The following is a 22,239-nucleotide window of genomic DNA, read 5'->3' as shown; positions in this document are numbered from 1 at the left end:
AGGAAAAATTCAAGTTCCTCATTGATTTATTTCTTTTCAAACTAGGCAGAACATCAACATGAAAATATAGTTAAGACTGGAAGGATGGGGACAAAGGTGTGGACTGCAGATAAAAAGACACAATGTCCTAAGGTAGGAAAAAAATTAAGAATATTCCAGAGAAAGCTTGAATGACTAGGGAGGGTCAAGCACTAAGAAAGATCATCAAATTCATGTTGAGGTTTGACAGAAAACAACAAAATTCTGTAAAGCAATTATCCTTCAATTAAAAAAATAAATTAATTTAAAAAAGAAAAGAAAGATCATCAAAAGAGGAAGTCAAAAGACTTTCTCTGTTAAGGTCCAGATAGTAAATATCTTGGATTTTGCAGATCAAGCAGCCTCTGTTGTGTTTACTCAACTCTGCCACAGTGAAAGCAACTACAGACACTATATAAATAAACAGGCATGTCCAAGCTGCAATAAAAATTTAGCTAACAAAACAGGTGGCAGTCAGATCCGGCCCACATGTTACAGCTGGCCAATCCATGATGTGAAGTGTGTAATGATTCCAGTTCTCTCCTACAAAATAGGCTGTTCTATCAGGTTTAGACAATCACTATATCCAACAGTTAGCCCTCTGAACCCTCAGTCCTGCATCGACAGATTCAACCAACCATGGACCTTCCACACAGAATCCAGGAATAGAGAGCCTGCTAGACATCGCTCATTGGAAGAGATCCCACAGAGGAGGAACACCAGGAATTTAAGAGACGAAGCTAATAATCATAGTCATTCATTGAGCATTTACTACGTGCTAGACAAGGTATAGGCATTTTGCATGTATTATTTCTAACAGCTGACACCATATGAGCAAGAAATGTTATTACCATTATTCACTGAGGTCTGATGCCCTTGGCTGCCAATAAACAAGAAACTTTGCCCTGCTTCTTAAATTTAAGGTGGCCATGGTTAAGAATGGCCACATGACTTGCTTTATCTAATAAGATGTGAGCACTTATAATAAATGCCATTCCTGAAGGAAACTTTTTAATTACAGTGACCAACTCCCTACAGGGAGCTGATCTGCATGTGCATGAGATGGAAGCAACCTGGAAGGCTGTGAGCTACCAGGGTATATTCTGCACTGGAGGGCTGTACGAAGTGTTCAGTGGACTTCAAGTGAGAATAAAATTGATTTTTGTTGTACTAAGTCATTGGTGTTCTGGGTAGCCTTCGCTGTTATTACTGCAGCATAACTTAGCCTGACCTCAGTGATGAGGAAACTGAGACTCAGAAAATGAGTAACTCACCAAGGATATACAGCAAGCAAATAAGTGGCTGGTGTTGGACTAAACCCAGATCTTTCTGACTCTAAATCCTGGTTTCTTCTCTGCTATAAAATATAAAGAAATTTGTATTCTACCAGAGGAAGGGGACCAGAGTCATCATTTTCCAAAATGTAATTTACATTTGCTTTGAAGTAGAACCCCAAGCCCCTGCCGTGCTCTCGGAGCCCTGTATCATTTTCCCCTGCACATCCTTCCACCCTCCCCACGTTGTCTTACTCTGCGCTTCTCTTGCTGAGCTCCGGCCATCCTGGCCTCACTGCAGTTCTTTGAGCTTCTCAAAGCCTTCTTCTTAGGGACTTCACATATATGACTCCCTAAATCCAGGGTGTTTTACCTCTGGTCTTCCTGGCTGGCTTCTTGTATCCTTTAAAGTCAACTTAAATGTTCCTTCCTTGGAAACATCAACCACACTCAATAACCACACTCAATAACCACACTCAATAACCACACTCAATAGCTCCCTTTCCCATATTCCATATTCTGTTACTGAACTCTCCTTCATTCCTTCTTAGCCTTTATTCCTTCTTAGATTTGTACACGTGTTTGGTTACTTACTTACTGTATCGTGCCCAGGAGGGTCAGAACTCTGCCAAATCCTTTTAGCCCTGTATACCAAACTTTAGCAGAGTATCCAGTGTACAAGAGGACCTCATAACTAGTTACTGGCTGAGTGAAGGTCAGTATCTAATTTAATATTTATTTCAGATATAGATAAGTGGAAAGACTGATTCAGAGATCCAGTTTTTCCATCCGGAGAACTACATGATTCTGAACATGTAGGTTTATGTCAACTGGTCATGATCCTCTGGTGACAAAGCAAAAATAACTTCTCTGATGAGTAAGAGGTTATCGTGGACTGGCCCCTACCCCCAAAATCAGAGGATAAAGGTTCACTTCCAAAAATTAAACATGTTGGATATAGCCAGTGTTACTTTGAGGGGAATAAATAATTAAAGTATCACTTCCGTGATAAATAACACCAGATCTGTATTCATTCAATATCTATTAAAGGCATCACTAACCAGTCATTGATTTTTTTTAAAAGACCATACTAACCTAATAAAAAGTTAGACCAAATGAAGCAACAAGCCTTCGTGGAAAGAAATCCAGATGTGAAAGCAACTTTCTAGAAGTATGGAAATGGAAAAGATGAATCTGAGGGGGGTGTGTATGTGTGATTGTGTGCACACACATGTGTAAGTATTTAATCTGAAAAAAGATGACATCTGTCTACAGGTAAAGAGCAAGTAATGGTGAAAGGACTAGGTGATTGGAGAGGTTCTTGAGAGCGGCAGCATGATATGATGAGCTGCTCATGTGCTTTGTAATTCCACATACTTTGGCAGAAAAGTCAACTACAACACTTACTAGCTGTCTGACACCCGTCAAATGATTTAATTTCTCTGAGCCATGTTTTCCTTATCTTTAAAATGGGAACAATAACCTCCACTTCATCTGGCTCTCCTAAGAATTAAAGACTTCTGATGTAAGGTCTGTGACAACAAGAGGACACGTGAGACTGTTTGTGTTGTAAGACACCCATTACACAAGGGTGGCTACATGGCTGAATCCCGTGGTAACGCACAGCTTCAGAGGCTTGTGGACTTGTTGGGCCCTGGGAGCAGTCACTTTGCAGAGTCTTTGGAAGCCTGGCCGATGCTCATCTTCAGCAGCAGAGCTTCCCCTCTCCTTGCATCTGAGGCGGTCCACTCTGATGGAGACATATGCCACTTCCAGGCCCCTGCTCAGGGGTCTCCAGGGAAGCAGCAGCGCGGCCGTGCGGGAGCTGGCCCTGTGCCCTTTCTGCCTGAGAGGTGTTATGTGCATAGGAAGCTGTAATTGCTAGAATTAGCTCAGCCTCTGGCTGCTTAACAAGAGCAGTCACACCTGACTCTCTAAGGCAACTGACCCTGAATCTGGCCATCTGAGCCCTTGGAGGAAAAAACAGACAAGGAGGAATGATGGAGAGAACTGGGTTGATCAGAGTGTGGCCAAGGACTCATGGAAGCAAAACAGCTGCCTCCAGCTGGGGTCAGCACCAACAGGGTGGGAAGTCAAAGTCTACCACTCAGTCACTGCTGATAATTCTCCATGGCAGGGGACCCCTGATGACTGATGACATCTGGATGATGGAAGCACAATTCTCACACTGCAGGAAATGCCCAGATTCAAGCAGTTAAAAGCTTTCAGTTGAGATTTGCATACAAGCCCTGCCGCTTACTAGCCGTGTGTCCCTGAGGACACGTCATCACCTGTCTGAACTTCTTCTCCACTGCAAGGGGATGTTTTGAAGATCCAATGAGAAAATGGATGAAAGGGCTGAGCGCAGCACCCAGCTTCTGGAAATGTTATGCATCACTTTATTTAATCCTCATAGCAGCTCTCTCAGTGGGGACCATCATTCCTATTTTACAGGCTAGAAAACAGGCTCAGAGAAGGTTGTAAGTTCCGCTGGCCATGGCTTGGGTGAGATTTCAGTCTCCATTGGGCACGCCTTCAAGTGATGGGGTCAGAGAGGACAATGACCACAACAGAAACATTAACAGTAATGCTAGTTACAACCACCATCTGGGAGGGGGGGGGGCCCTTTCTGTACCAACAGCTGTTACAGGTGCTATAATAATTGTAGCATTTAATATTCCCAACTACCCTATAAGAATTATGGCACTTAAATCAGTGCCTCTCAAACTTCAATGTGCAAATGAATTACTGGGTATCTTAAAATAGTGGGTCTGAGAAGGATCTGAGATTCAAAACCTCTGATAAATTTTCAGGGGATGGTGACACTGCTGGTCTGAGGACCACACTTTGAGTAACAAGGGCTTAAGTGACCAACCCAAACTCATCCAATTATCAACAAGCAGAGACTAGATGGGAACAAAGATCTGACTCCAGAATCTATGTTCTCTTTTTATACCTTAATAATTGTGGTAGATTTTACAGAGGAAGTGGCTCTGGAGAAGGTCCTTGAAAGACTGCCCAAGAGAACAGGTCCCCAGCCCCCAAGACAGCTTTCATGAACAGACAAGGCTTATTCTTAATGAACGGTACCCATGGACTTTCTAATCATGTGCTCAGTTTGTGTCCGTGGGTGAACTGTCTCCTTTGCCGCTTTCTTTACACATTTGCTTAACAAATCCTTTTACTCAAAGGGTAAAGACATTATAAACCCTGAGTTACTCAAGTGAAAACAAGGAATTTTACCATATTCAAAGCAGGTTTGCTGTGACGCTGATGTTAGATACCCTGCCCTCGCTCAGGACTGTGGGTGAGACCTATAGGTCCAGCCTTGAAGGGGGCATTTGAGAGCTTATAATTGCAAGAGACTACTTTCTTAGTCAGAATGAGGGTGAACTCTGCACACGGACTGAACCTCAGTCAGCCTTAAGCCCTTGTGCTTTTGCACCTCGCACACGTGCTGTGTCAGAACCAAAACAGTCTTTAAATAAGAAAACGTTAAACCAAGAAGGGGCTTTAAAAATATGCCACCTACAAGAGATATACAGTAAGCTCTAGAGCAAATGCAAGGAAAATAAGTAAAAAATATTTTAAAAATTAAAACATGACACTAAAAATATTCACCAAGTACAAAAGAAAGTCAGAAAGCAGGCAGAGAGGAACAGAAAAACATGAGACATATAAGAAACGTATTTAACCATGGCAATGCCTTCATGGACTCATTTTGCAGGGATCGGGCAGAAAACTCTACTGTGTTTTCATTCTGATTTTTTGAGGAAAGTCTTACTATGTACACAACTTCCCACTGGGAGAGCAAACATATTATGTTCATCATAATGAAACTTTATAAGAATAACCCTAAAGATCAATTGCACCCCTAATGCTCAAAATAACCCAAAAGATATTAGACAAGGCAATAATAAGAAAAACAAGAATCAAATGTTGGAAAGAAGGAGACAAAATAATAAGAAGCAAAGTGGCCTACATGGAAGAGAGAATGGATGATGAAGTCACACTTAGATTAAAACCTCGGCTCTCCCACTTACTATCTGAGAAACCCTGGGCATGTTTATCAACCTCAATGCCTCAACTGCTCCACTTGTAAAATTTATATTGTGATACTGTTAATAATAGGACCCACTCATAGGATTTGTGTGTGTATAAATAAGCTATAAAATGCTTGAAACATAAGTGCATGCATAAGTATTTGCTCTTATTCAGACAATATGATTATCTTCACAGTTCACATGAAAAAATCCAAAGGATGCAATAGTCTAATCACTAGAACTAATAAAATAGGACATCAGTAAAATTTCCTGACAGAACATCAACATGAAAGGATGGGCTGTGTTTCTTTATGCCTACAATAATCAATGCAATAATGCAATCAAAATGCAGTAACAAAAAGAACAAAAGAGACATTGACCTGTTCGTACTAGAAAGATGCTAAAGGGATCTGATTGTGAATAAGCAGAGAATGAGTTAAACTAGGAAGCAAGGAGAGTGAAAGGGCGATCTTCCAGAACTAGGTGTTCTCCATTTACTCAGCAGAGACAGAAAAGGGAGACCCAGAGGGCTGAATTGCATTTGATTTCTGAGGCTCTTACAAGCCAGCCAAGCTCACGTGACCAGTGAGTGTGTCAGTGACTGGGAACTCTCCTCGCCATCCTCAATGTGGGAATCACAACAGGAAATGCATACATCTGACCTCACTGTTTTCACTGTCCCCATAATCTCTCACCCTATCCATCCCACAAACACCCACATCCGCCTTCTTACCCTGACTGTTTCCTCTTCCCCTTGACCATCTGAAAAATCCCACCTTATTTCCCAAGATCTCAGAAGACACCTCCTCTGTAAATCCTTCCCTGGTTACCCCAAGGAGGTTCCAAAGCTTCCGCCTTGCCCTTTGTCCGCGTTATATTTATATTTGTCTGAAAGAGGAATTAAGAGCCCGGAAAACCTGAACAGACATTTCTATTCACTAACTAATTGCTTGATCTATTCCCTTTCTTTATATTAAACCAGAGAGACTGAGAACGCATCGCATATTTCTCCCAGAGAAAGCAGAAGGACTTGTGATGAGGCCAGTCTCTCAATACTTCAGACAGGGGAATTTACCCCTGAATTCCTTCTGGAACCAACTCCCAGATGAGGATCTCCAGATGTTCTTAGCTTCATGGGAATACAAGGGGAAAAGTCTTCAGTGAGAAAATGAGGTAAACACAGAAATAGAGATACAGTGTTGTCGCAAATCCTGTTTCCTTAGGAATTTGGACTGGGAGCAGATGTTTGCAAAGCAATCTTCAGCAATGAGAGCAGGAAAATGATGAACTATTCCTGGGCAGTCCAAGGAAGACATGAAATGCCAAGAGATGCGTTCAGCTTATTCTCATGCTGCAGACGCTTGGGCCATGTTTAGAAAATCCATAAAAACCTGCTTTGGCTTCAATAGGGAGAGAGCTGAGAATGGTGCAAGATAATGATGCTTTCAGCACCGAAAACTGAAATCACCTTGCCCTTTGAGTTAAATGATTAATCCACAAAGATCTGGAAACCAATATTCAGCTGTTCGAAAAGTGTCTCTTCTCCCTTCATTCACACATTCAAAAAATGTCTAACCACATATAAGGAGATAGAGATGCAACACTTGACTTGCTCGCTTAGCTTGCTTATGGCTTAGTAGGGTCAAAAACGCATGATCTAAAAATAACTATGGAATTAAAAATGTGATCAGTGTGATGAAAGAGAGGCACGGGCGGCAGTAAGAGGGTACAGTTAAGGGATGAGCCTAGTTCAGCAGCGGGGAGAGACTAGAAGGACAGCATCCCTGGGAAATGACACTGAAGCTGAGACTGAAGCCGAAGAGGAGTCACGCAGGCCAGGAGTGGGGTCAAGGCCACTCAAGGCCAAGAGTAGCATGCAGAAAAGTCTCCTAAGGTGGGAGGTGTCTGGCAACTTCAAGAAATAAGAGAACGTCAGCACAGCGATACCAGCGGGTGGTATGTATAGTGGCATAGCTCAGGCTGAGACTAGATGCACCGAAGCCTTAGAGACCATGATTACGGACACTGTCCTTACAGCACTGCAAGGAATCGAGTCGGAGGACGACACAGTCAGAACCTGCGTTTCAAACTTTCCTCCTAACAAGTTTCTGCTGCAGTGCTCAACGAGAGGCCCCATGCATACTGAAGCCCTGAGACGATTCCTTCTCACACACACATCTCGGCTTTATCGTCTTCCACGGCACCTATTTTTTCTTTTTCACCCCTCAACCCAATTATTTAAATTACTTTATCTTATATTGTGTTATTCTTCAATGTAATAGTTTTTCCTTTCTGTGAGATATGAAATCTCCTTAAGAAGAGGAACAAATGACTCCTTGAGTTAGAAAACACCTAGCAATCATTTAGTCCCCAAACCCGTGCTATTTAAAAATGACCTTGAAACATTTCTGAGAAGAGGTATGTTTTCTCTGCTTGAATACTTCTCAGTGAGGGGACACTTCCCGCCTCTGATATCTGACTTAAACAGTCCTTTTATGGTTTTATTTCACCATATTAGCATTATACATGAATACCACCCCATAATGCTATCCTTAATCCTTCTCCCACTGGAAAATGAAAAGATCCACTTTATATATATACATATATATATATATATATATATATATATATGAGCACAGTTGATTCACAATGTTGTGTCAGTTTCAGGTGTACCATAAAGGGATTTGGTTATACGTATACATGTATCTATTCTTTTTAAAATTCTTTTCCCATTTATGTTATTACAGAATATTGAGCAGAGTTCCCTGTGCTATACAGTAGGTCCTTGCTATTTATCTATTAACAATAGAGAAGATCAATGAAACTAAAAGCTGGTTCTTTGGAAAGATAAACAAAATTGGTAAACCTTTAGCCACACTTATTAAGAAAAAGAGAGGCGGCTCAAATCAATAAAATTAGAAATGCGAAAGGAGAGGTCACAACGGACACCACAGAAATACAAAAGATCTTAAGAGACTGCTATAAGCAAACATATATCAATAAAATGGACACCTAGAAGAATAGGACAAATCCTTAGAAAGATACAATCTTCCAAGTCTGAACCAGGAATAAATATAAAATGTGAACAGATCAATCACAAGTAATGAAATTTAAACTGTGATTTAAACAATCCCACAAACAAAAGTCCAAGACTAGATGGCTTCACAGGTAAATTATATTAAATGTTTAGAGAAGAGCTAATATCTATCTTTCTGAAGCTATTCCAAAAAATTGTGGAAAAAGGAACATTCCCAAACATTTTTTTATGAGGTAACTATTACCCCAATACCAAAACCAGACAAAGATGCCCCAAAAAGAGAGAAAATTACAGGCCAATATCACTGCTGAGCGTAGACACAAAAATTCTCAACAAAAAACACTTTTGATTTCAATTTGCCTGGAATACCTTTTTCCATCCCCTCACTTTCAGTCTGTATGTGTCCCTAGATCTGAAGTGGGTCTCCAGTAGACAGCACATACACGAGTTTTGTTTTTTAATCCATTCAGCCAGTCTCTGTCTTTTGGTTGGAGCTTTTAATTCATTCATATTTAAGGTTTAACACTATGTGTGTTCTTACTGCCATTTTGTTAATTGTTTTGGATTTGTTTTCGTGGGCCTTTTTTTCCCTTCCTCTTTTGTTCACTTCTTCTATGATCTGATGATTAATTTCTGTGTGTTTAGGTTCCTTACTCTGTTTTCTGTGTGCATCTACTGAGCTTTCAGTTTGCAGTTACTGTGAGGTTTTGATATAGCAGATTGTATATAAAGAAGGTTGTGTGAAGTTGCTGGTCTTTAATTTCAAATGCATTTCCAATATCCTGCATTCCTGCTCTCCTGTTTTCACAGCTGCTGGTTTTGCTAACATACTTGTGTGCAGATGATTTCCTACCTTTACCATAGTGTACTTTTTTCTACCTTTACTAGTGTATTTTTCCATTCATAATTTTCTTGTTTCTAATTGTGGACTTTTTTCTTTTTGTTCCACCTAGAGAAGTTCCTTTAGAATTTGTTGCAAAGCTGGTCTGGTGATATGGAATTCTCTGAGCTTTTGCTTGTCGGCAAAGCTTTTGATTTTTCCATCAAATCTGAATGAGAGCCTTGCTGGGTAGAATATTCTTGGTTGTAGGTTCTGCACTTTTCGACACTTTAAATATATTGCATCACCCCCTTCTGTCCTGCAAAGTTTCTGCTGAGAAATCAGCTGAGAATTTTATGGAAATTCCCTTGTTATTTGCTGTTTATCTCTTGCTGCTGTTTGATATTTTTTCATTGTCTTTAATTTTTGTTAATTTGATTACTCTGTGTCTTACATGTTCCTCCTTCAGTTTTTCCTGCCTGGGGCTCTCTGCACTTCCTAGACTTGGGTAACTATTTCCTTTCCCATATCAGGGAAGTTTTCATCTATTATCTCCTCAAATATCTTTTTAGGCCTCTTCTCACTATCTTCTCATTTTAGGATCCCTATAATGCAAATGTTGGTGTGTTTAATGTTGTCCTAGAGGTCCTCATTTCTCTTCATTCTTTTTTCTTTAATTGGTTCTGCAGCAGTGATTTCTACCATTCTGTCTTCCAACTCATTTATCCATTCTTCTCCCTCAGTTATTCTGCAAGTAATTTCTTGAATTATAATTTTTCATTTCAGTTATTGTATTGTTCATCTCTGTTTGCTTTTTCTTTAGTTCTTCCAGGTCTTTGTTAAATATTTCCTGTATCTTCCTGATTTCTCTCCAAGGTCTTGGATCATCTATACTATCATTACTATAAATTCTTCTTCAAGTAGTCTGCCTACCTCCACTTCATGCAACTGTTCTTCTGGGGTTTCATCCTGTTCCTTCATCTGGGACACGTTCCTTTGCTGTCTCATTTTGTGTACCTTTCTGTGATTGCAGTTTCTATTCTGCAGGCTTGTAGTTATTCTTGCTTCTGCTCTCTGCCCCCTGGTGGATGAGGTTTTCTCAGAGGCTGTGCAGGCTTCCTGGTGAGAGGGACTGGTTCCTGCCCGCTGGTGGGGAGAGCTTGGTCCTCTGGCAGGCAGGACCGTGTCAAGGGTTGTGTCTAGTGGGCAGCTGTGTGCTCAGGAGGACTTTAAGCACCCTGCCTGCTGATAGGTAGGGCTGTGTTCCTGCTCTGTTGGTTGTCTGGCCTAAGGCGTGCCAGCACTAGAGCCTTCAGGCTGTTCAGTTCAGTTCAGTCGCTCAGTTCAGTCGTTCAGTTCAGTGCGGCTCTTTGTGACCCCATGGAGTGCAGCACTCCAGGCTTCCCTGTCCATCACCAACTCCCAGAGCTTGCTCAAACTCATGTCCATCGAGTCGGTGATGTCATCCGACCATCTCATCCCCTATCCCCTTCTCCTCCTGCCTTCAATCTTTCCCACAGCATCAGGGTCTTTTCAATGACTCAGTTCTTCAAATGAGTCGGTTCTTTGCATCAACTGGCCAAAGTACTGGAGTTTCAGCTTTAGCATCAATCCTTCCAATGAATATTCAGGACTGATTTCCTTTAGGATTAACAGGCTTGATCTCCTTGCAGTCCAAGGGACTCTCGAGAGTCTTCTCCAACACAGGCTTTTGGGTGGGGCCGAGTCTTGGCGAGAAAATGCCAGCCTCCAGGAGCGTTCATGGGAATGAGTACGCCAGCGAACTACCACCACCAGTATGCCTGCTTCTGCCACGAGCCACAGCTTCCGTGTCCACAGGAGAACCTCCCGTACTAGCAGATAAGTCTGGCCCAGTTTCTTAAGAGATCACTGCTTTCTTCACTGGGTCCTGGTGCTCACAGGACCTTGTGAGCATCCTCCAAGAGTGGTATTTATGTTTCCTTCAATCCTGTGGAATTCCTGCAATCAAACCCTGCTGGCCTTCAAAGCTAGATTCTCTGGAGTCTCTTCCTCCCATTGCCAGACCCCCAGGCTGAGGAGCTTGATGTGGGACTCAGAACTTTCACTTCTGTGGGAGAACTTCTGTGATATACTTATTTTCCAGTTTTAGGTTTGCCCACCTTGCTGGTATGGGATTTGATTGTACCATGATTGCGACCCTCCTACCACTTGAGTAATGTGTCAATCAACTTTATACACTCTCTGTAATAATCCTACCAAAAACAATATCAAATACATCATTTGACTTAAGAGTAAGTACATTAATATATATTTTCCCCCATTAGATATCTGACAAATGCTTCTGTTTAAGGATTCCTCCCTAGATAAACAGAAACATGGCACAAGCCACAATAAAATAAAGTTGGGAGGGAATCTGCCCTCTAGAAGGGGCAAGGTGCTGAGAGATAAAGGTTTTGCTATACCCTCATGGACCAGCCCATTTAGAAACAAAATGTTCCCAGTGGAACAGGAAGTACAGTTAAGTCTCATAAGTTAATCCCCACCTTCACATCTTCAAATCCTCTAAGTATTATCTTTTAAAAGATTTAAACACACTTCTGAAATGACAGGACTGGGTAAAAGAGTCCCATTATGCAATGCTTGCAAACAGACTAAATGAAACAAAATTAACAAAGATGGAATGACACCCAGACAGAAGGACTGCCATTCCCCATAGGAGTGGAGGGCTTCCCAGCTGAGCCAGAGAACCTTCTTCACAAGATGAGGTCTTTAGGTGAAGATTCCCGGGTTGCCATTCTGTCTGACTAGCTGAGTGATCTCAGGCAAATCAATGAAGCCCTCAGAACCTCCAAGTCCTCGTTATTTTTAATGTAAGAGCATCTTAAGGGGAATGTGCACTAAGCCCAGTGGCTGGTCCAAACCACCGAAATAACTTAGTCACCACTATTATGAACAGCGTTCCTGCTGCAGATAGAGCAAAGTGAACCAGGAGGGAAGGGGGCAGGGCTCAACCTCTGAAAGAACAACATAGCCCAAGGACACAACATAAAGTGACTGGAAAGAAATGGGTCCAAGATGGGAGATAAGTCAACTTGGACTAGACCTTGATCCTCACTGCAACACATCCGCAAGCTAAATGATACATTCAGAGGAACCATGACAGTTCCCAGGATGACCATCAAGGCCAAAAAGTGAGTGGTGACCCAATTTCTGGAAATCGCTGCCCTTCCCCCAAATAATTAGAATAATCCTCCCACTCATTAGCTTACGAAACTACCCACCTCATAAGAGCTGACTACACCACATTTTGAGGCTGCTCTCACCTTCTGTGACAGCCCACACTCTGGAGTGTGTTTACCCCAAGGCTGCATTCAGCCCTCTGAGACGGCCGGCCCACACTCTATCTGTGGGGTGGACAGCAGTGGGCAGTGTCAGGGCAGGAAGGATGGTCCCATGAGGAAAAGTTGGCCTTCTAAATAAATAAATAAATAAATCCACTTTCTAAATAAATCCACTTCTTACCTATCACTTTGTCTCTCACTGAATTCTACCTGCCATGAGACATCAAGCACCTGAGTTTAGGTCCTGAAACCAGATGTGTGATCTCAACTGGAAGACCGTGGGTTTTGGCCGGGTTCAAGTCCCAATCTGAGATGAACGCTTTCAAAAGGGCATCCCAAACCCCGCTCAGCACAGCTAAAATGCCAGTGGTCCCTCTTACACAACCAGCGTTCCATCTCCAATGTGCAGAAAAAGTGGTCAGGGGAATCAGAAATCTGAATCAAAACTATTCTTTGGATATACTAAAAAGCTTCAGAACGAGATTTCTAATAGGATGATTTTCTACCACACAGCAGTTTTCATTTGATGACTATGACATATCTTACCATAAAACTGACCTTAAGGCCAACCTTTCCTCATGGGACCATCCTTCCTGCCCTGACACTGCCCACTGCTGTCCGTCCACAACCAGAGGCAGCCTGGCCCGCCAGGCACGGCCCCCTTTAGTATTTAGTATCCCTCTGTGAAGCCAGGCCAGAGAAGGGATCCGAGCAACCAGAGCAAGGGGAGCCCAGCGTCCACCTCCTGCCCAGCGCCCCAGACCCACCCCGATCAGCGCTGCACGGCCGACCCCTCCTGCTCACGTGAGATCCAGGGTCTGCGAGGCGCCGCGTGCGGAGTCCCAGGTGCAGCCGGCCCCCGCAGGAGAACCCCCGAGCTCACCCAGAGGACCAGCCCAGATCTGGCCAAGGACTCCGGGAGCCTGGACTAACGGCCCGGGGGCGGGAGATAGCCGCCTCGCCATTGCCCCTGGTTAGCAGGAGCCCCACCGGGAGCAGAACCCACACTCGAGGGTCGCCCCCGTCACGCACAGCTATGAAACTCCCGAGACACGCACACTCACCGTTCCCGCGGGCCTCTGGTCCGCGGCCCCTCCGCCAGGTGCAGCCATCCTGGGCCAGGCGTGGCCCGCGGCAGTGAGGCGCTGGACTCTAGCGCCTGCCGGGCTCCGTCTTGGCTCTGGGAAGCAGAGTTGGGGAGCTCCGTCGGCGTATGGGGTTCAGGTTACCCTAGGACCCGGGTTTCCATCAGACGAGTAAACTCCTGGAGGGTTTAGCACAGGGCTGTTTGCCACGGGACGGGTTTACGGCTGGACCCTGGGTTTACGGCTGGACCCTGGGTTTACGTCTGCAGGGTTTCCGAGTGGCCGGGCGGGTTACGACGAGGACGTTTACGACTGGACCGCAGGTTGACGTCTGGGGGCGGGTTTGTCTGGGAAGGTTTAACTCTAAGATCCACCTCGGAGCCCCCGGGTCTCTGTGGGGCGGGAGGGAGGCAGCCGGCCCGCAGGTTTAGGTGCAGGCCTGGGTTTACCGGGAGGCCTGGTGTGACTTCTGTGCAGAGAGGCACAGGGCCTGGGGCCTATCTGGGGTGTTTACATCAGGCCCCAGTTTACGTCTGAGCCCCTGACTTTTGGATTTCTACCCGGGGCCACCGGTAGGTCATCCAATTCTGTTGGGCTAGTGGGGCTCACGCTCCTGGGTCCCTCAGCGTTGTATGTATTTACACATTTTAACAACTCTTCCTGAGGATCCAGCTTTCAACCAGCCTGACTCTTGGTGCTGAGCGGGATCCTCTTTTGAGATACTGCCAGGACTTGGCACATCCTCAACTGCTGGGAGCCCTGATGGTGAAATAGGCTACTTAGATAACCACAGAGTTTTAAGAAACAACCAAGAGCTAGGGCAGGGTGGAACAACAGGGTTCATCTTCTACAAGGGACCCACTCCTTCCACGGGAGGAGAGGTGTTTCACCTAACACACAGGAACCAGCACAGAGTCCTTCAAAGTGAAGGAGCAGAGCCGCCGCTGTATCCTGGATGCCCCGGGGCTAAGGCTGGGACCAAAGTGGGTGTAACTGCTTGGACTTGCTCTTCAGGAGCCATGAGCATATCTTGACTTCAGAATCTTGCAACACCTTACATTTAATCTTATTGTGTGAGATGCAGGTGCTGAGTTCCCTGTCTAAAGTTGCTTCCCGAGTCTAAAGAATCTGTCCGTGATGCAGGAGACCTGGGTTCTATCCCTGGGTCAGGAAGATCCCCTGGAGAAGGGCATGGAAACCCACTCCAGTATCCTTGCCTGGAGAATTCCATGGACAGAGGAGCCTGGTGGGCTCCAGCCCAAGGGCTCGCAAAAATTCAGACACGACTGAGAGACTAACACAGCAACAGCAAAGTGCTTCCAGTGACAACTGATGGACTATGTCTTTGTGCAAGGCGAGGCGTTCTTCCCCTGAGAACCGCTTCCTTCCAATCTCAGTGACTTGAGTGTCTATTGCATTTCTTGCCAGTCTTCTCCGTTCCTGAATAAATCAAAATTACGCCTTCCAACTGTTCATAGTGAAATTTATTTGTCATTCTTCTCCCATCATGAACACATCATGGGCTTACTGTCTACATTTTGCTGTTAACAATTTCATGATGAGAGTTGAACCTTTTGTTTGCCAACTAACTTGGTCTTCCAGTCAGTCCAGTTTCTGAACTAGAAAATTTTTGACTAGAAGAAAAAAATTGTCGATTTACTCAACCCCAAACACACAGGTTCATTGACCACCATCCCCAGTACACCCTACCTGACTTTGAATAGTAGCTGTGTTGGCTTCATCAGAAATGGTATGGGAATAATACTACTGCCTTGCCTGTATCTCTAGAAATTCAAAAATGTATTTTATAGAGGAACATACAAAAAGTATGACTGGTTCCATTAGCAGCCATTTTAATAGTTTGATGATTCGTAACAATTATGTTATATTTTCTCTTTTATTTTTTAATTATGATCATCAGTAGAATACCCAGATTCCATATAGCTTGTTATTTTTTTTAACTTTGAAAGCACTACTGGGAAGAGTAGAATTCAGTAGACAGTCTATTATTTTGGATATTTTGAAAGAAGAAAGAATTGTATAACCTTTTCAGCATGTCTTCCACTTTCTGTTTTTCCCTTACCTTGATTTCTTATACTCATGTTTCAAGGGATTTCTTTAAGAAAAAAAAAATTGCTTTCTAGATTTTAACCATTGGGGAGTTTGAAAAAACCTTCCAGATGGGAAATATATATGAAAAATCTCATCTCAGTGAAAAATAAATCCCTCAAATAGAGGTATGTAATGAAACACCTAATTCACTCCAACTATACTGATCATGTTGCTGCAATATTATAATGCCAGATGACTCTTTTAGCACCATGGACAACAGCTGGCCTTCCATCAGGAAGGTCTAAAAATGAATGCAATGCTGTCCTCTTCCAATAGAAATTTGGCTAGTATTTGAAGTCCATTACATGGCATACTTCTCATATTCATGCTCAGCAATTAGTGATTTTTAATAAAATGTTTTAAAAGTATTTTATTGTGTTTATTCACCAAACACCTGGATTTCTACATGACATGATCAAACACTGAAAATCTCCTTCAAGAGTCATCTAGTTTCAACAACAAAATTCATTTTCCGAGTCTTCAAATTTTGTGACTTCTCTGAAATTTTGACACTAACAATTACATTCCTTATAGCAGAATTTTTCCCTTTAGCTTTATTCTCCCACACCCGTAATATACCTTGTTAGTCTGCACTCCTTCCTTCCACTCCAACTCCTGCCTCATCTTTTTCCATTCCTTCACTTACTTGGGGCTTCCCTGGTGGCTCAGATTGGTAAGAATCTTGATTATAAAGCAGGAGTTCCAGCGTTCGGTTCCTGGGTCGGAAGATGCCCTGGAGAAGGGAATGGCCACCCACTCCAATAGTCTTGCCTGGAGAATTCCATGGACAGAGGAGCTTGGTGGGCTGCAGTCCATGGGGTCGCAAAGAGTCCCACACAACTGAGTGACTAATTTACTTTTACTTGACTTACTTATTTTAACCTCTTAAGTTCACTGCCTTCCCCAAGGCATGTTATTTTCATTATTTTTCTCCTAAGTACTCTCTTCTTTGTAAAGAAGTTTCATGATTTCCATCATCACCTCTATACTGATGACTCTGAAATCTCCTTTTCTACCTTTGACCATCCTTCTAAGCACCTCTGTTACATTTCCAACAACCTGCTGGATCACTTCCAGTTAGTTGAGTGATACTACAAATACATCTGAAAAGAAGCCTCTCCTAGCCCCTTAAAAACCTGCACATCTTTCTGTTTCCCACTTATTTACTGTATTTGTACTTTATGATACTTGTACTTTCTTCTTTTGAATAAACTCATTTTGGTGGCTGAAAGTTATTTTTTTTTTACTTTCTTCTCTTACATCCAAACAAATGTCAAGTCTGTTTCATGTGAGATCGTAATGAGACTGTCCGTGTTAACCAAAACAACTCATTACTGACCTAGATTTCATTTCCCACAGGGAAAGAAAGCACACGTGCTTCACCACGCTGTTATTGTTCACTGGGAGCTGTACCCAGCTCCAAGGTCAGGGAGCATCTCTGTCTCACGGAAGAACTTCCACATGCCCACCGTAGTGTTTCTGCCCTGTTTCAGAGCTCAGTTCCTTTTGCCTGTTCTCTCGCAGTAAACCAGCGCAGCAGAGGGAACTTAAGACAAAAACCCCTACTGTGAGTTTCACCTCTTAGAATGACTACGACTGTATGAATTCCGATGGCATCAGAATTTTCACAGAGATAGACATGGGGTGGGAATAAAAGATGTCGTAGATTTGTGATAAAAATGAAATGAATGAGCATAGCAAAGTGACTAACCAAGCTCTTAGTACATAGTAAGGCTTCCACAAATATTAGTTTCCTCCCCTCTCCCATTCTAACATGGATCTTTGTTTCTGGTCTTTGTATTTTAATCCATATTAAGCAGTTTTACCAAACTGATCTTTTCATACTGTTCTTCCAATAGTTCTATTTTGGTCTCACTGACTGCCAAATGACATTCAAATTCCTTAACTTAATTATTAGCTGACTGGCCCCAATCTACACTTCCAACCTCATGTCCTATTCTATCTCATTGAAACTGAAATATTAATAAATACTAGCCTAGACTTTGCGTTTCCCAACACCAGGCCTCATTCATGCTGCTTTTGTTTGTTTGTTTGTTTTCTTAAAACCAGGGATGCCCTTCACATCCCCAAATCCATGTTTTAAGTCCAAGTGCAAAAACTACCTCCTTCATTTCTACATACAGGATTCTTTCACTAAATAAGATCTCTTTTTTATTCAGAATTTCCAAAGAGATTTACTTAGGTTTTTAACATGCCACTGAATATGTTTAACTTTTTTGACTTCTTCATATTTATGATCATTATTCATATTCTCAACTGAACACTATGTTTTTGAAAAACAGAAATCATGAAGTCATTTTCACATATACACTCTATATAACATGATGCCTTTGCATTGTAAGCATTCAATAAATACTTGGCATAACATGAATATTCTGTCCATTCTCTTCACATTTGTTTATACCATCTCATTAGAGAGAAACTCTTGCAATCAAGAAATGGTCTCAATGATGAAGAAGCATTTGAGGTATAACATCAGTGTTGCTATAAATACCCATGTTAGTTATTTGTTCTGCAGTTGCTCAGTCATATCTGACTCTGCTCGGTCATATCAAACTCATGTCCATTGAGTCAATGATGCCGTCCAACCATCTCATCCTCTGTTGTCCTCTTCTCCTGCCCTCAATCTTTCCCAGCATCAGGGTCTTTTCTAATGTGTCAGCTCTTCACATCAGGTGGCCAAAGTATTGGAGCTTCAGCTTCAGCATCAGTCCTTCCAATGAATATTCAGGGTTAGTATGGACCGGTTTGATCTCCTTGCAGTCCAAAGGACTCTCAAGAGTCTTCTCCAGCACCACAGTTCAAAAGCATCAGTTCTTTGGCTCTCAGCTTTCTTTATGGTCCAACTCTCACATTGTGAGTCATACACGACTACTGTAAAAACCATAGCTTTGACTCGATGGACATTTGTTTGCAAAGTGATGTCTCTGCTTTTTAGTAAGCTGTTTAGGCTTGTCATAGCTTTTCTCCCAAGGAGCAAAAATCTTTTCATTTCATGGCTGCAGTCACTGTCCACAGTGATTTTGGAGCCCAAGAAAATAAAGCCTGTGACTGTTTCCATTTTTTCTCCATCTATTTGCCATGAAATGATGGGACTGGATGCCATGATCATAGTGTTTTGAATGTTAAGTTTTAAGCCACCTTTTTCACCTTCATCAAGAGGCTCTTTAGTTCCTTTTTGCTTTCTGCCATAAGAGTGGTGTCATTTGCATATCTGTTCAGTTCAGTTCAAGTTCAGTCGCTCAGTCATGTCCAACTCTTTGTGACCCCATGAATCGCAGCACACCAGGCCTCCCTGTCCATCACCAGCTCCCGGAGTTTACTCAAACTCATGCCCATCGAGTCTGTGATGCCATCCAGCCATCTCATCCTCTGTCATCCCCTTCTCCTCCTGCCCCCAATCCCTCCCAGCTTCAGGGTCTTTTCCAATAAGTCAACTCTTCGCATGAGGTGGCCAAAGTACTGGAGTTTCAGCTTCAGCATCAGTCCTTCCAATGAACACCCAGGACTGATCTCCTTTAGGATGGACTGGTTGGATCTCCTTGGAGTCCAAGGGACTCTCAAGAGTCTTCTCCAACACCGCAGTTCAAAGGCATCAATTTTTCAGCACCAGCTTTCCTCACAGTCCAACTCTCACATCCATACATGACCACTGGAAAAACCATAGCCTTGACCAGACAGACCTTGTTAGCAAAGTAATGTCTCTGCTTTTTAATATGCTATCTAGGTTGGTCATAACTTTCCTTCGAAGGAGTAAGTGTCTTTTAATTTCATGGCTGCAGTCGCCATCTGCAGTGATTTTGGAGCCCAAAAAAATAAAGTCTGACACTGTTTCCACTGTCTCCCCATCTATTTCCCATGAGGTGATGGGACCAGATGCCATGATCTTAGTTTTCTAAATGTTAAGCTTTAAGTCAACTTTTTCACTCTCCTCTTTCACTTTCATCAAGAGGCTTTCTAGTTCCTCTTAACTCTCTGCCATAAGGGTGGTGTCATCTGCATATCTGAGGTTATTGATATTTCTCCCGGCAATCTTGATTCCAGCTTGTGCTTCTTCCAGCCCAGCGTTTCTCATGATGTACTCTACATATAAGTTAAATAATCATATCTGAGGTTATTGATATTTCTCCCAGAAGTCTTGTGCTTCATCCAGCCCGGCATTTTGCCTGATGAACTCTGCTTGTAAGGAGGTCTAATAACTTGAGGGATGGACTCTGAACTGCTACCTTTCTCAGGTCAGGATGGTTCTGGCCCAGATTGATCATATATATGCAGCAAGTCCCCTACATATGAACCTTCAAGTTGCAAACTTTCAAAAATGCAAGCATACATTCACATATCCAATCACATAAGTTAGTTCAACTGTCTGGCATCCATTGTCACGTGCATGCATCTTCTGCAAGTGATTCTGTGTGCTTTACTGTATAGTACTGTATAGAGTTCAGCGGAACAGTATCTTTATTTCAAGCCCAGGATGGCTGGAAGCAAGAATAAGAGCAATGGTATATAGCCAATTGTGTTAGCTGGGTACCTAGGCTAACTCTGTTGAACTTACAAACAAATTGGGCTTACAAACATATGGCATTAGTTTGTATATAGGGGACTTACTGTTTACCAGAATCTTCCCTCTTCTCCTTCCCTTCCCAGCTAATTGAATAAACTTCTTCCATTAAATAGGCACGTTCCTCGACCTTAGAGCCAGGCACAATCCTGGTGGACAATGATAATGTGGTAAAAGGGAAGCATGTGCTGTCTCCTGTGGGAAATGAGATCTAGGTAAGGAATGAATTGCTTTGATTAGCATGAACAGTCTTATTATTGTTTTTATTTTTGAAATGTCATTGCATACAATAGAAGAAAAAAGTTATTAACCTCATTATCCCAACCCTCCTAATAATTTTCTCTTCTCCACTCCCATCTTTTTGTCTTGAGGAACGTGATAGTATTTTGTCCTAAGGAAGATTAAATCGGAAAAAGGGACTGGGAGAGTTTAATTTATAAGATCTTGGTTAAAGAATGTCTCTTGAGACATACTTAGACTGGGCCCCACAGTCTGGTTCTACAGAGGAAGAAATAAAACCATTAAAATCCTCTAGGATTCTGTTCAGCCTGTATTTTTCAAGTAGAGACGGCCCTCTGTAACCAGCGGTTCTGTATCTCCAGGTTCCCCATCCATGAATTCCGTTGTGCTCGGTTGATCTGCAGATGCAGAATGCTTGGATACAGAGGGCAGAATGCACCAAGCCATTTGATATAAGGGGCTTGAGCATCCACAAATTTTGATATCTATGGGGGTCCTGGAACCAGTCCTCCTCAGCTCCCAAGTCCTCTCCATAGCCACAGAGATGAGGACCCTGGCTGCTATATCTGAAGTCATCAAGAAAGGTAGAAGGAACCATCAAGCAAGTGCAGGGCCGTGTTTGCAGTTGGAGGAGGAGGAAGAAGAGGAGAAGAAGAAAATTACCTTATCCCTGGGTTAAAGGCTTAGCAAACATTCTTTCCTTTCCTGCTTTGGTACAGGCAACAAAGACTTGAGAGGCAGGGCTTATTGGACAAAGACAGACAGCACATCTGTCTGTAAGATGTAAGATGTTCTAAAACACTCTGATGAGATATTCTCAGCTGTATATTCCATGGAACCTAAAGGTCTCTGGACAGGTCTTTTCTTTATCTTTATACTGCCTCATCTCGGTCCAGCAATACCTTCAGTTTAGGAGCTGCATTTAACAGGGCTGGGCGGAGACAATACAGCCTTTGTTGAGCAGTCAGAGAACTGTATGCTGGGCTGACTGTGGACAGCAGATGGGGAGCGCCATGCCTTTAGGCTTCTTTTAGATGGTCCAAAACTATCCCCTGGAAAGAAGGCCAGAATTCAAGACAGCACTATGAAATGCTTTGTTTTTCTAGCAATGTAGCCTATGTTTAGAAGATAGGTTCGAAAAAATAGCATGCTAGTGTTTGATCCTAAAAATAAAAGTGAAAGTGAAGTCGCTCGGTCTTGTCCGACTCTTTGCGACCCCATGGACTGTAGCCCACCAGGCTCCTTCATCCATGGAATTTTCTGGGCAAGAGTACTAGAGTGGGTTGCCATTTCCTTCTCCAGGGGATCTTCCCAACTCAGGAATCGAACCCGAGTCTCCTGCATTTCAGGCAGACACTTTACCTCCTGAGCCACCAGGGAATCTGTAAATCTGCCACTAATTAGCCTGGCCTCGGGCAAGTCATTTAACCGCTCTGTGCTTCAGTTTCTTCGGCTGTGACGTAGAAAGAATAACAGTTACCTACCTTCTGTGAGTTGATGTGAGGGCTTAAATAACCTGCTTCACATAAATCATTTGGAACAGCATCTGGTCCTTAATAAGTTCCATTAAATTTGCTTTCATTAGTTACTTTCTTCTTCATTATTCCTTGGTGGTTTTTGGTTGGTGTTTAGCGAGACCAAAACAACCCTGCCACAGAAATTCCTATAACACTTGAATAATGGGTACCAAATTTTGTGTGAGTAC

The sequence above is a fragment of the Odocoileus virginianus genome, chromosome 31 (assembly GCF_023699985.2).
Source record: "Odocoileus virginianus isolate 20LAN1187 ecotype Illinois chromosome 31, Ovbor_1.2, whole genome shotgun sequence".
NCBI lineage: Eukaryota > Metazoa > Chordata > Mammalia > Artiodactyla > Cervidae > Odocoileus > Odocoileus virginianus.
This window is presented reverse-complemented; position numbering follows the sequence as displayed.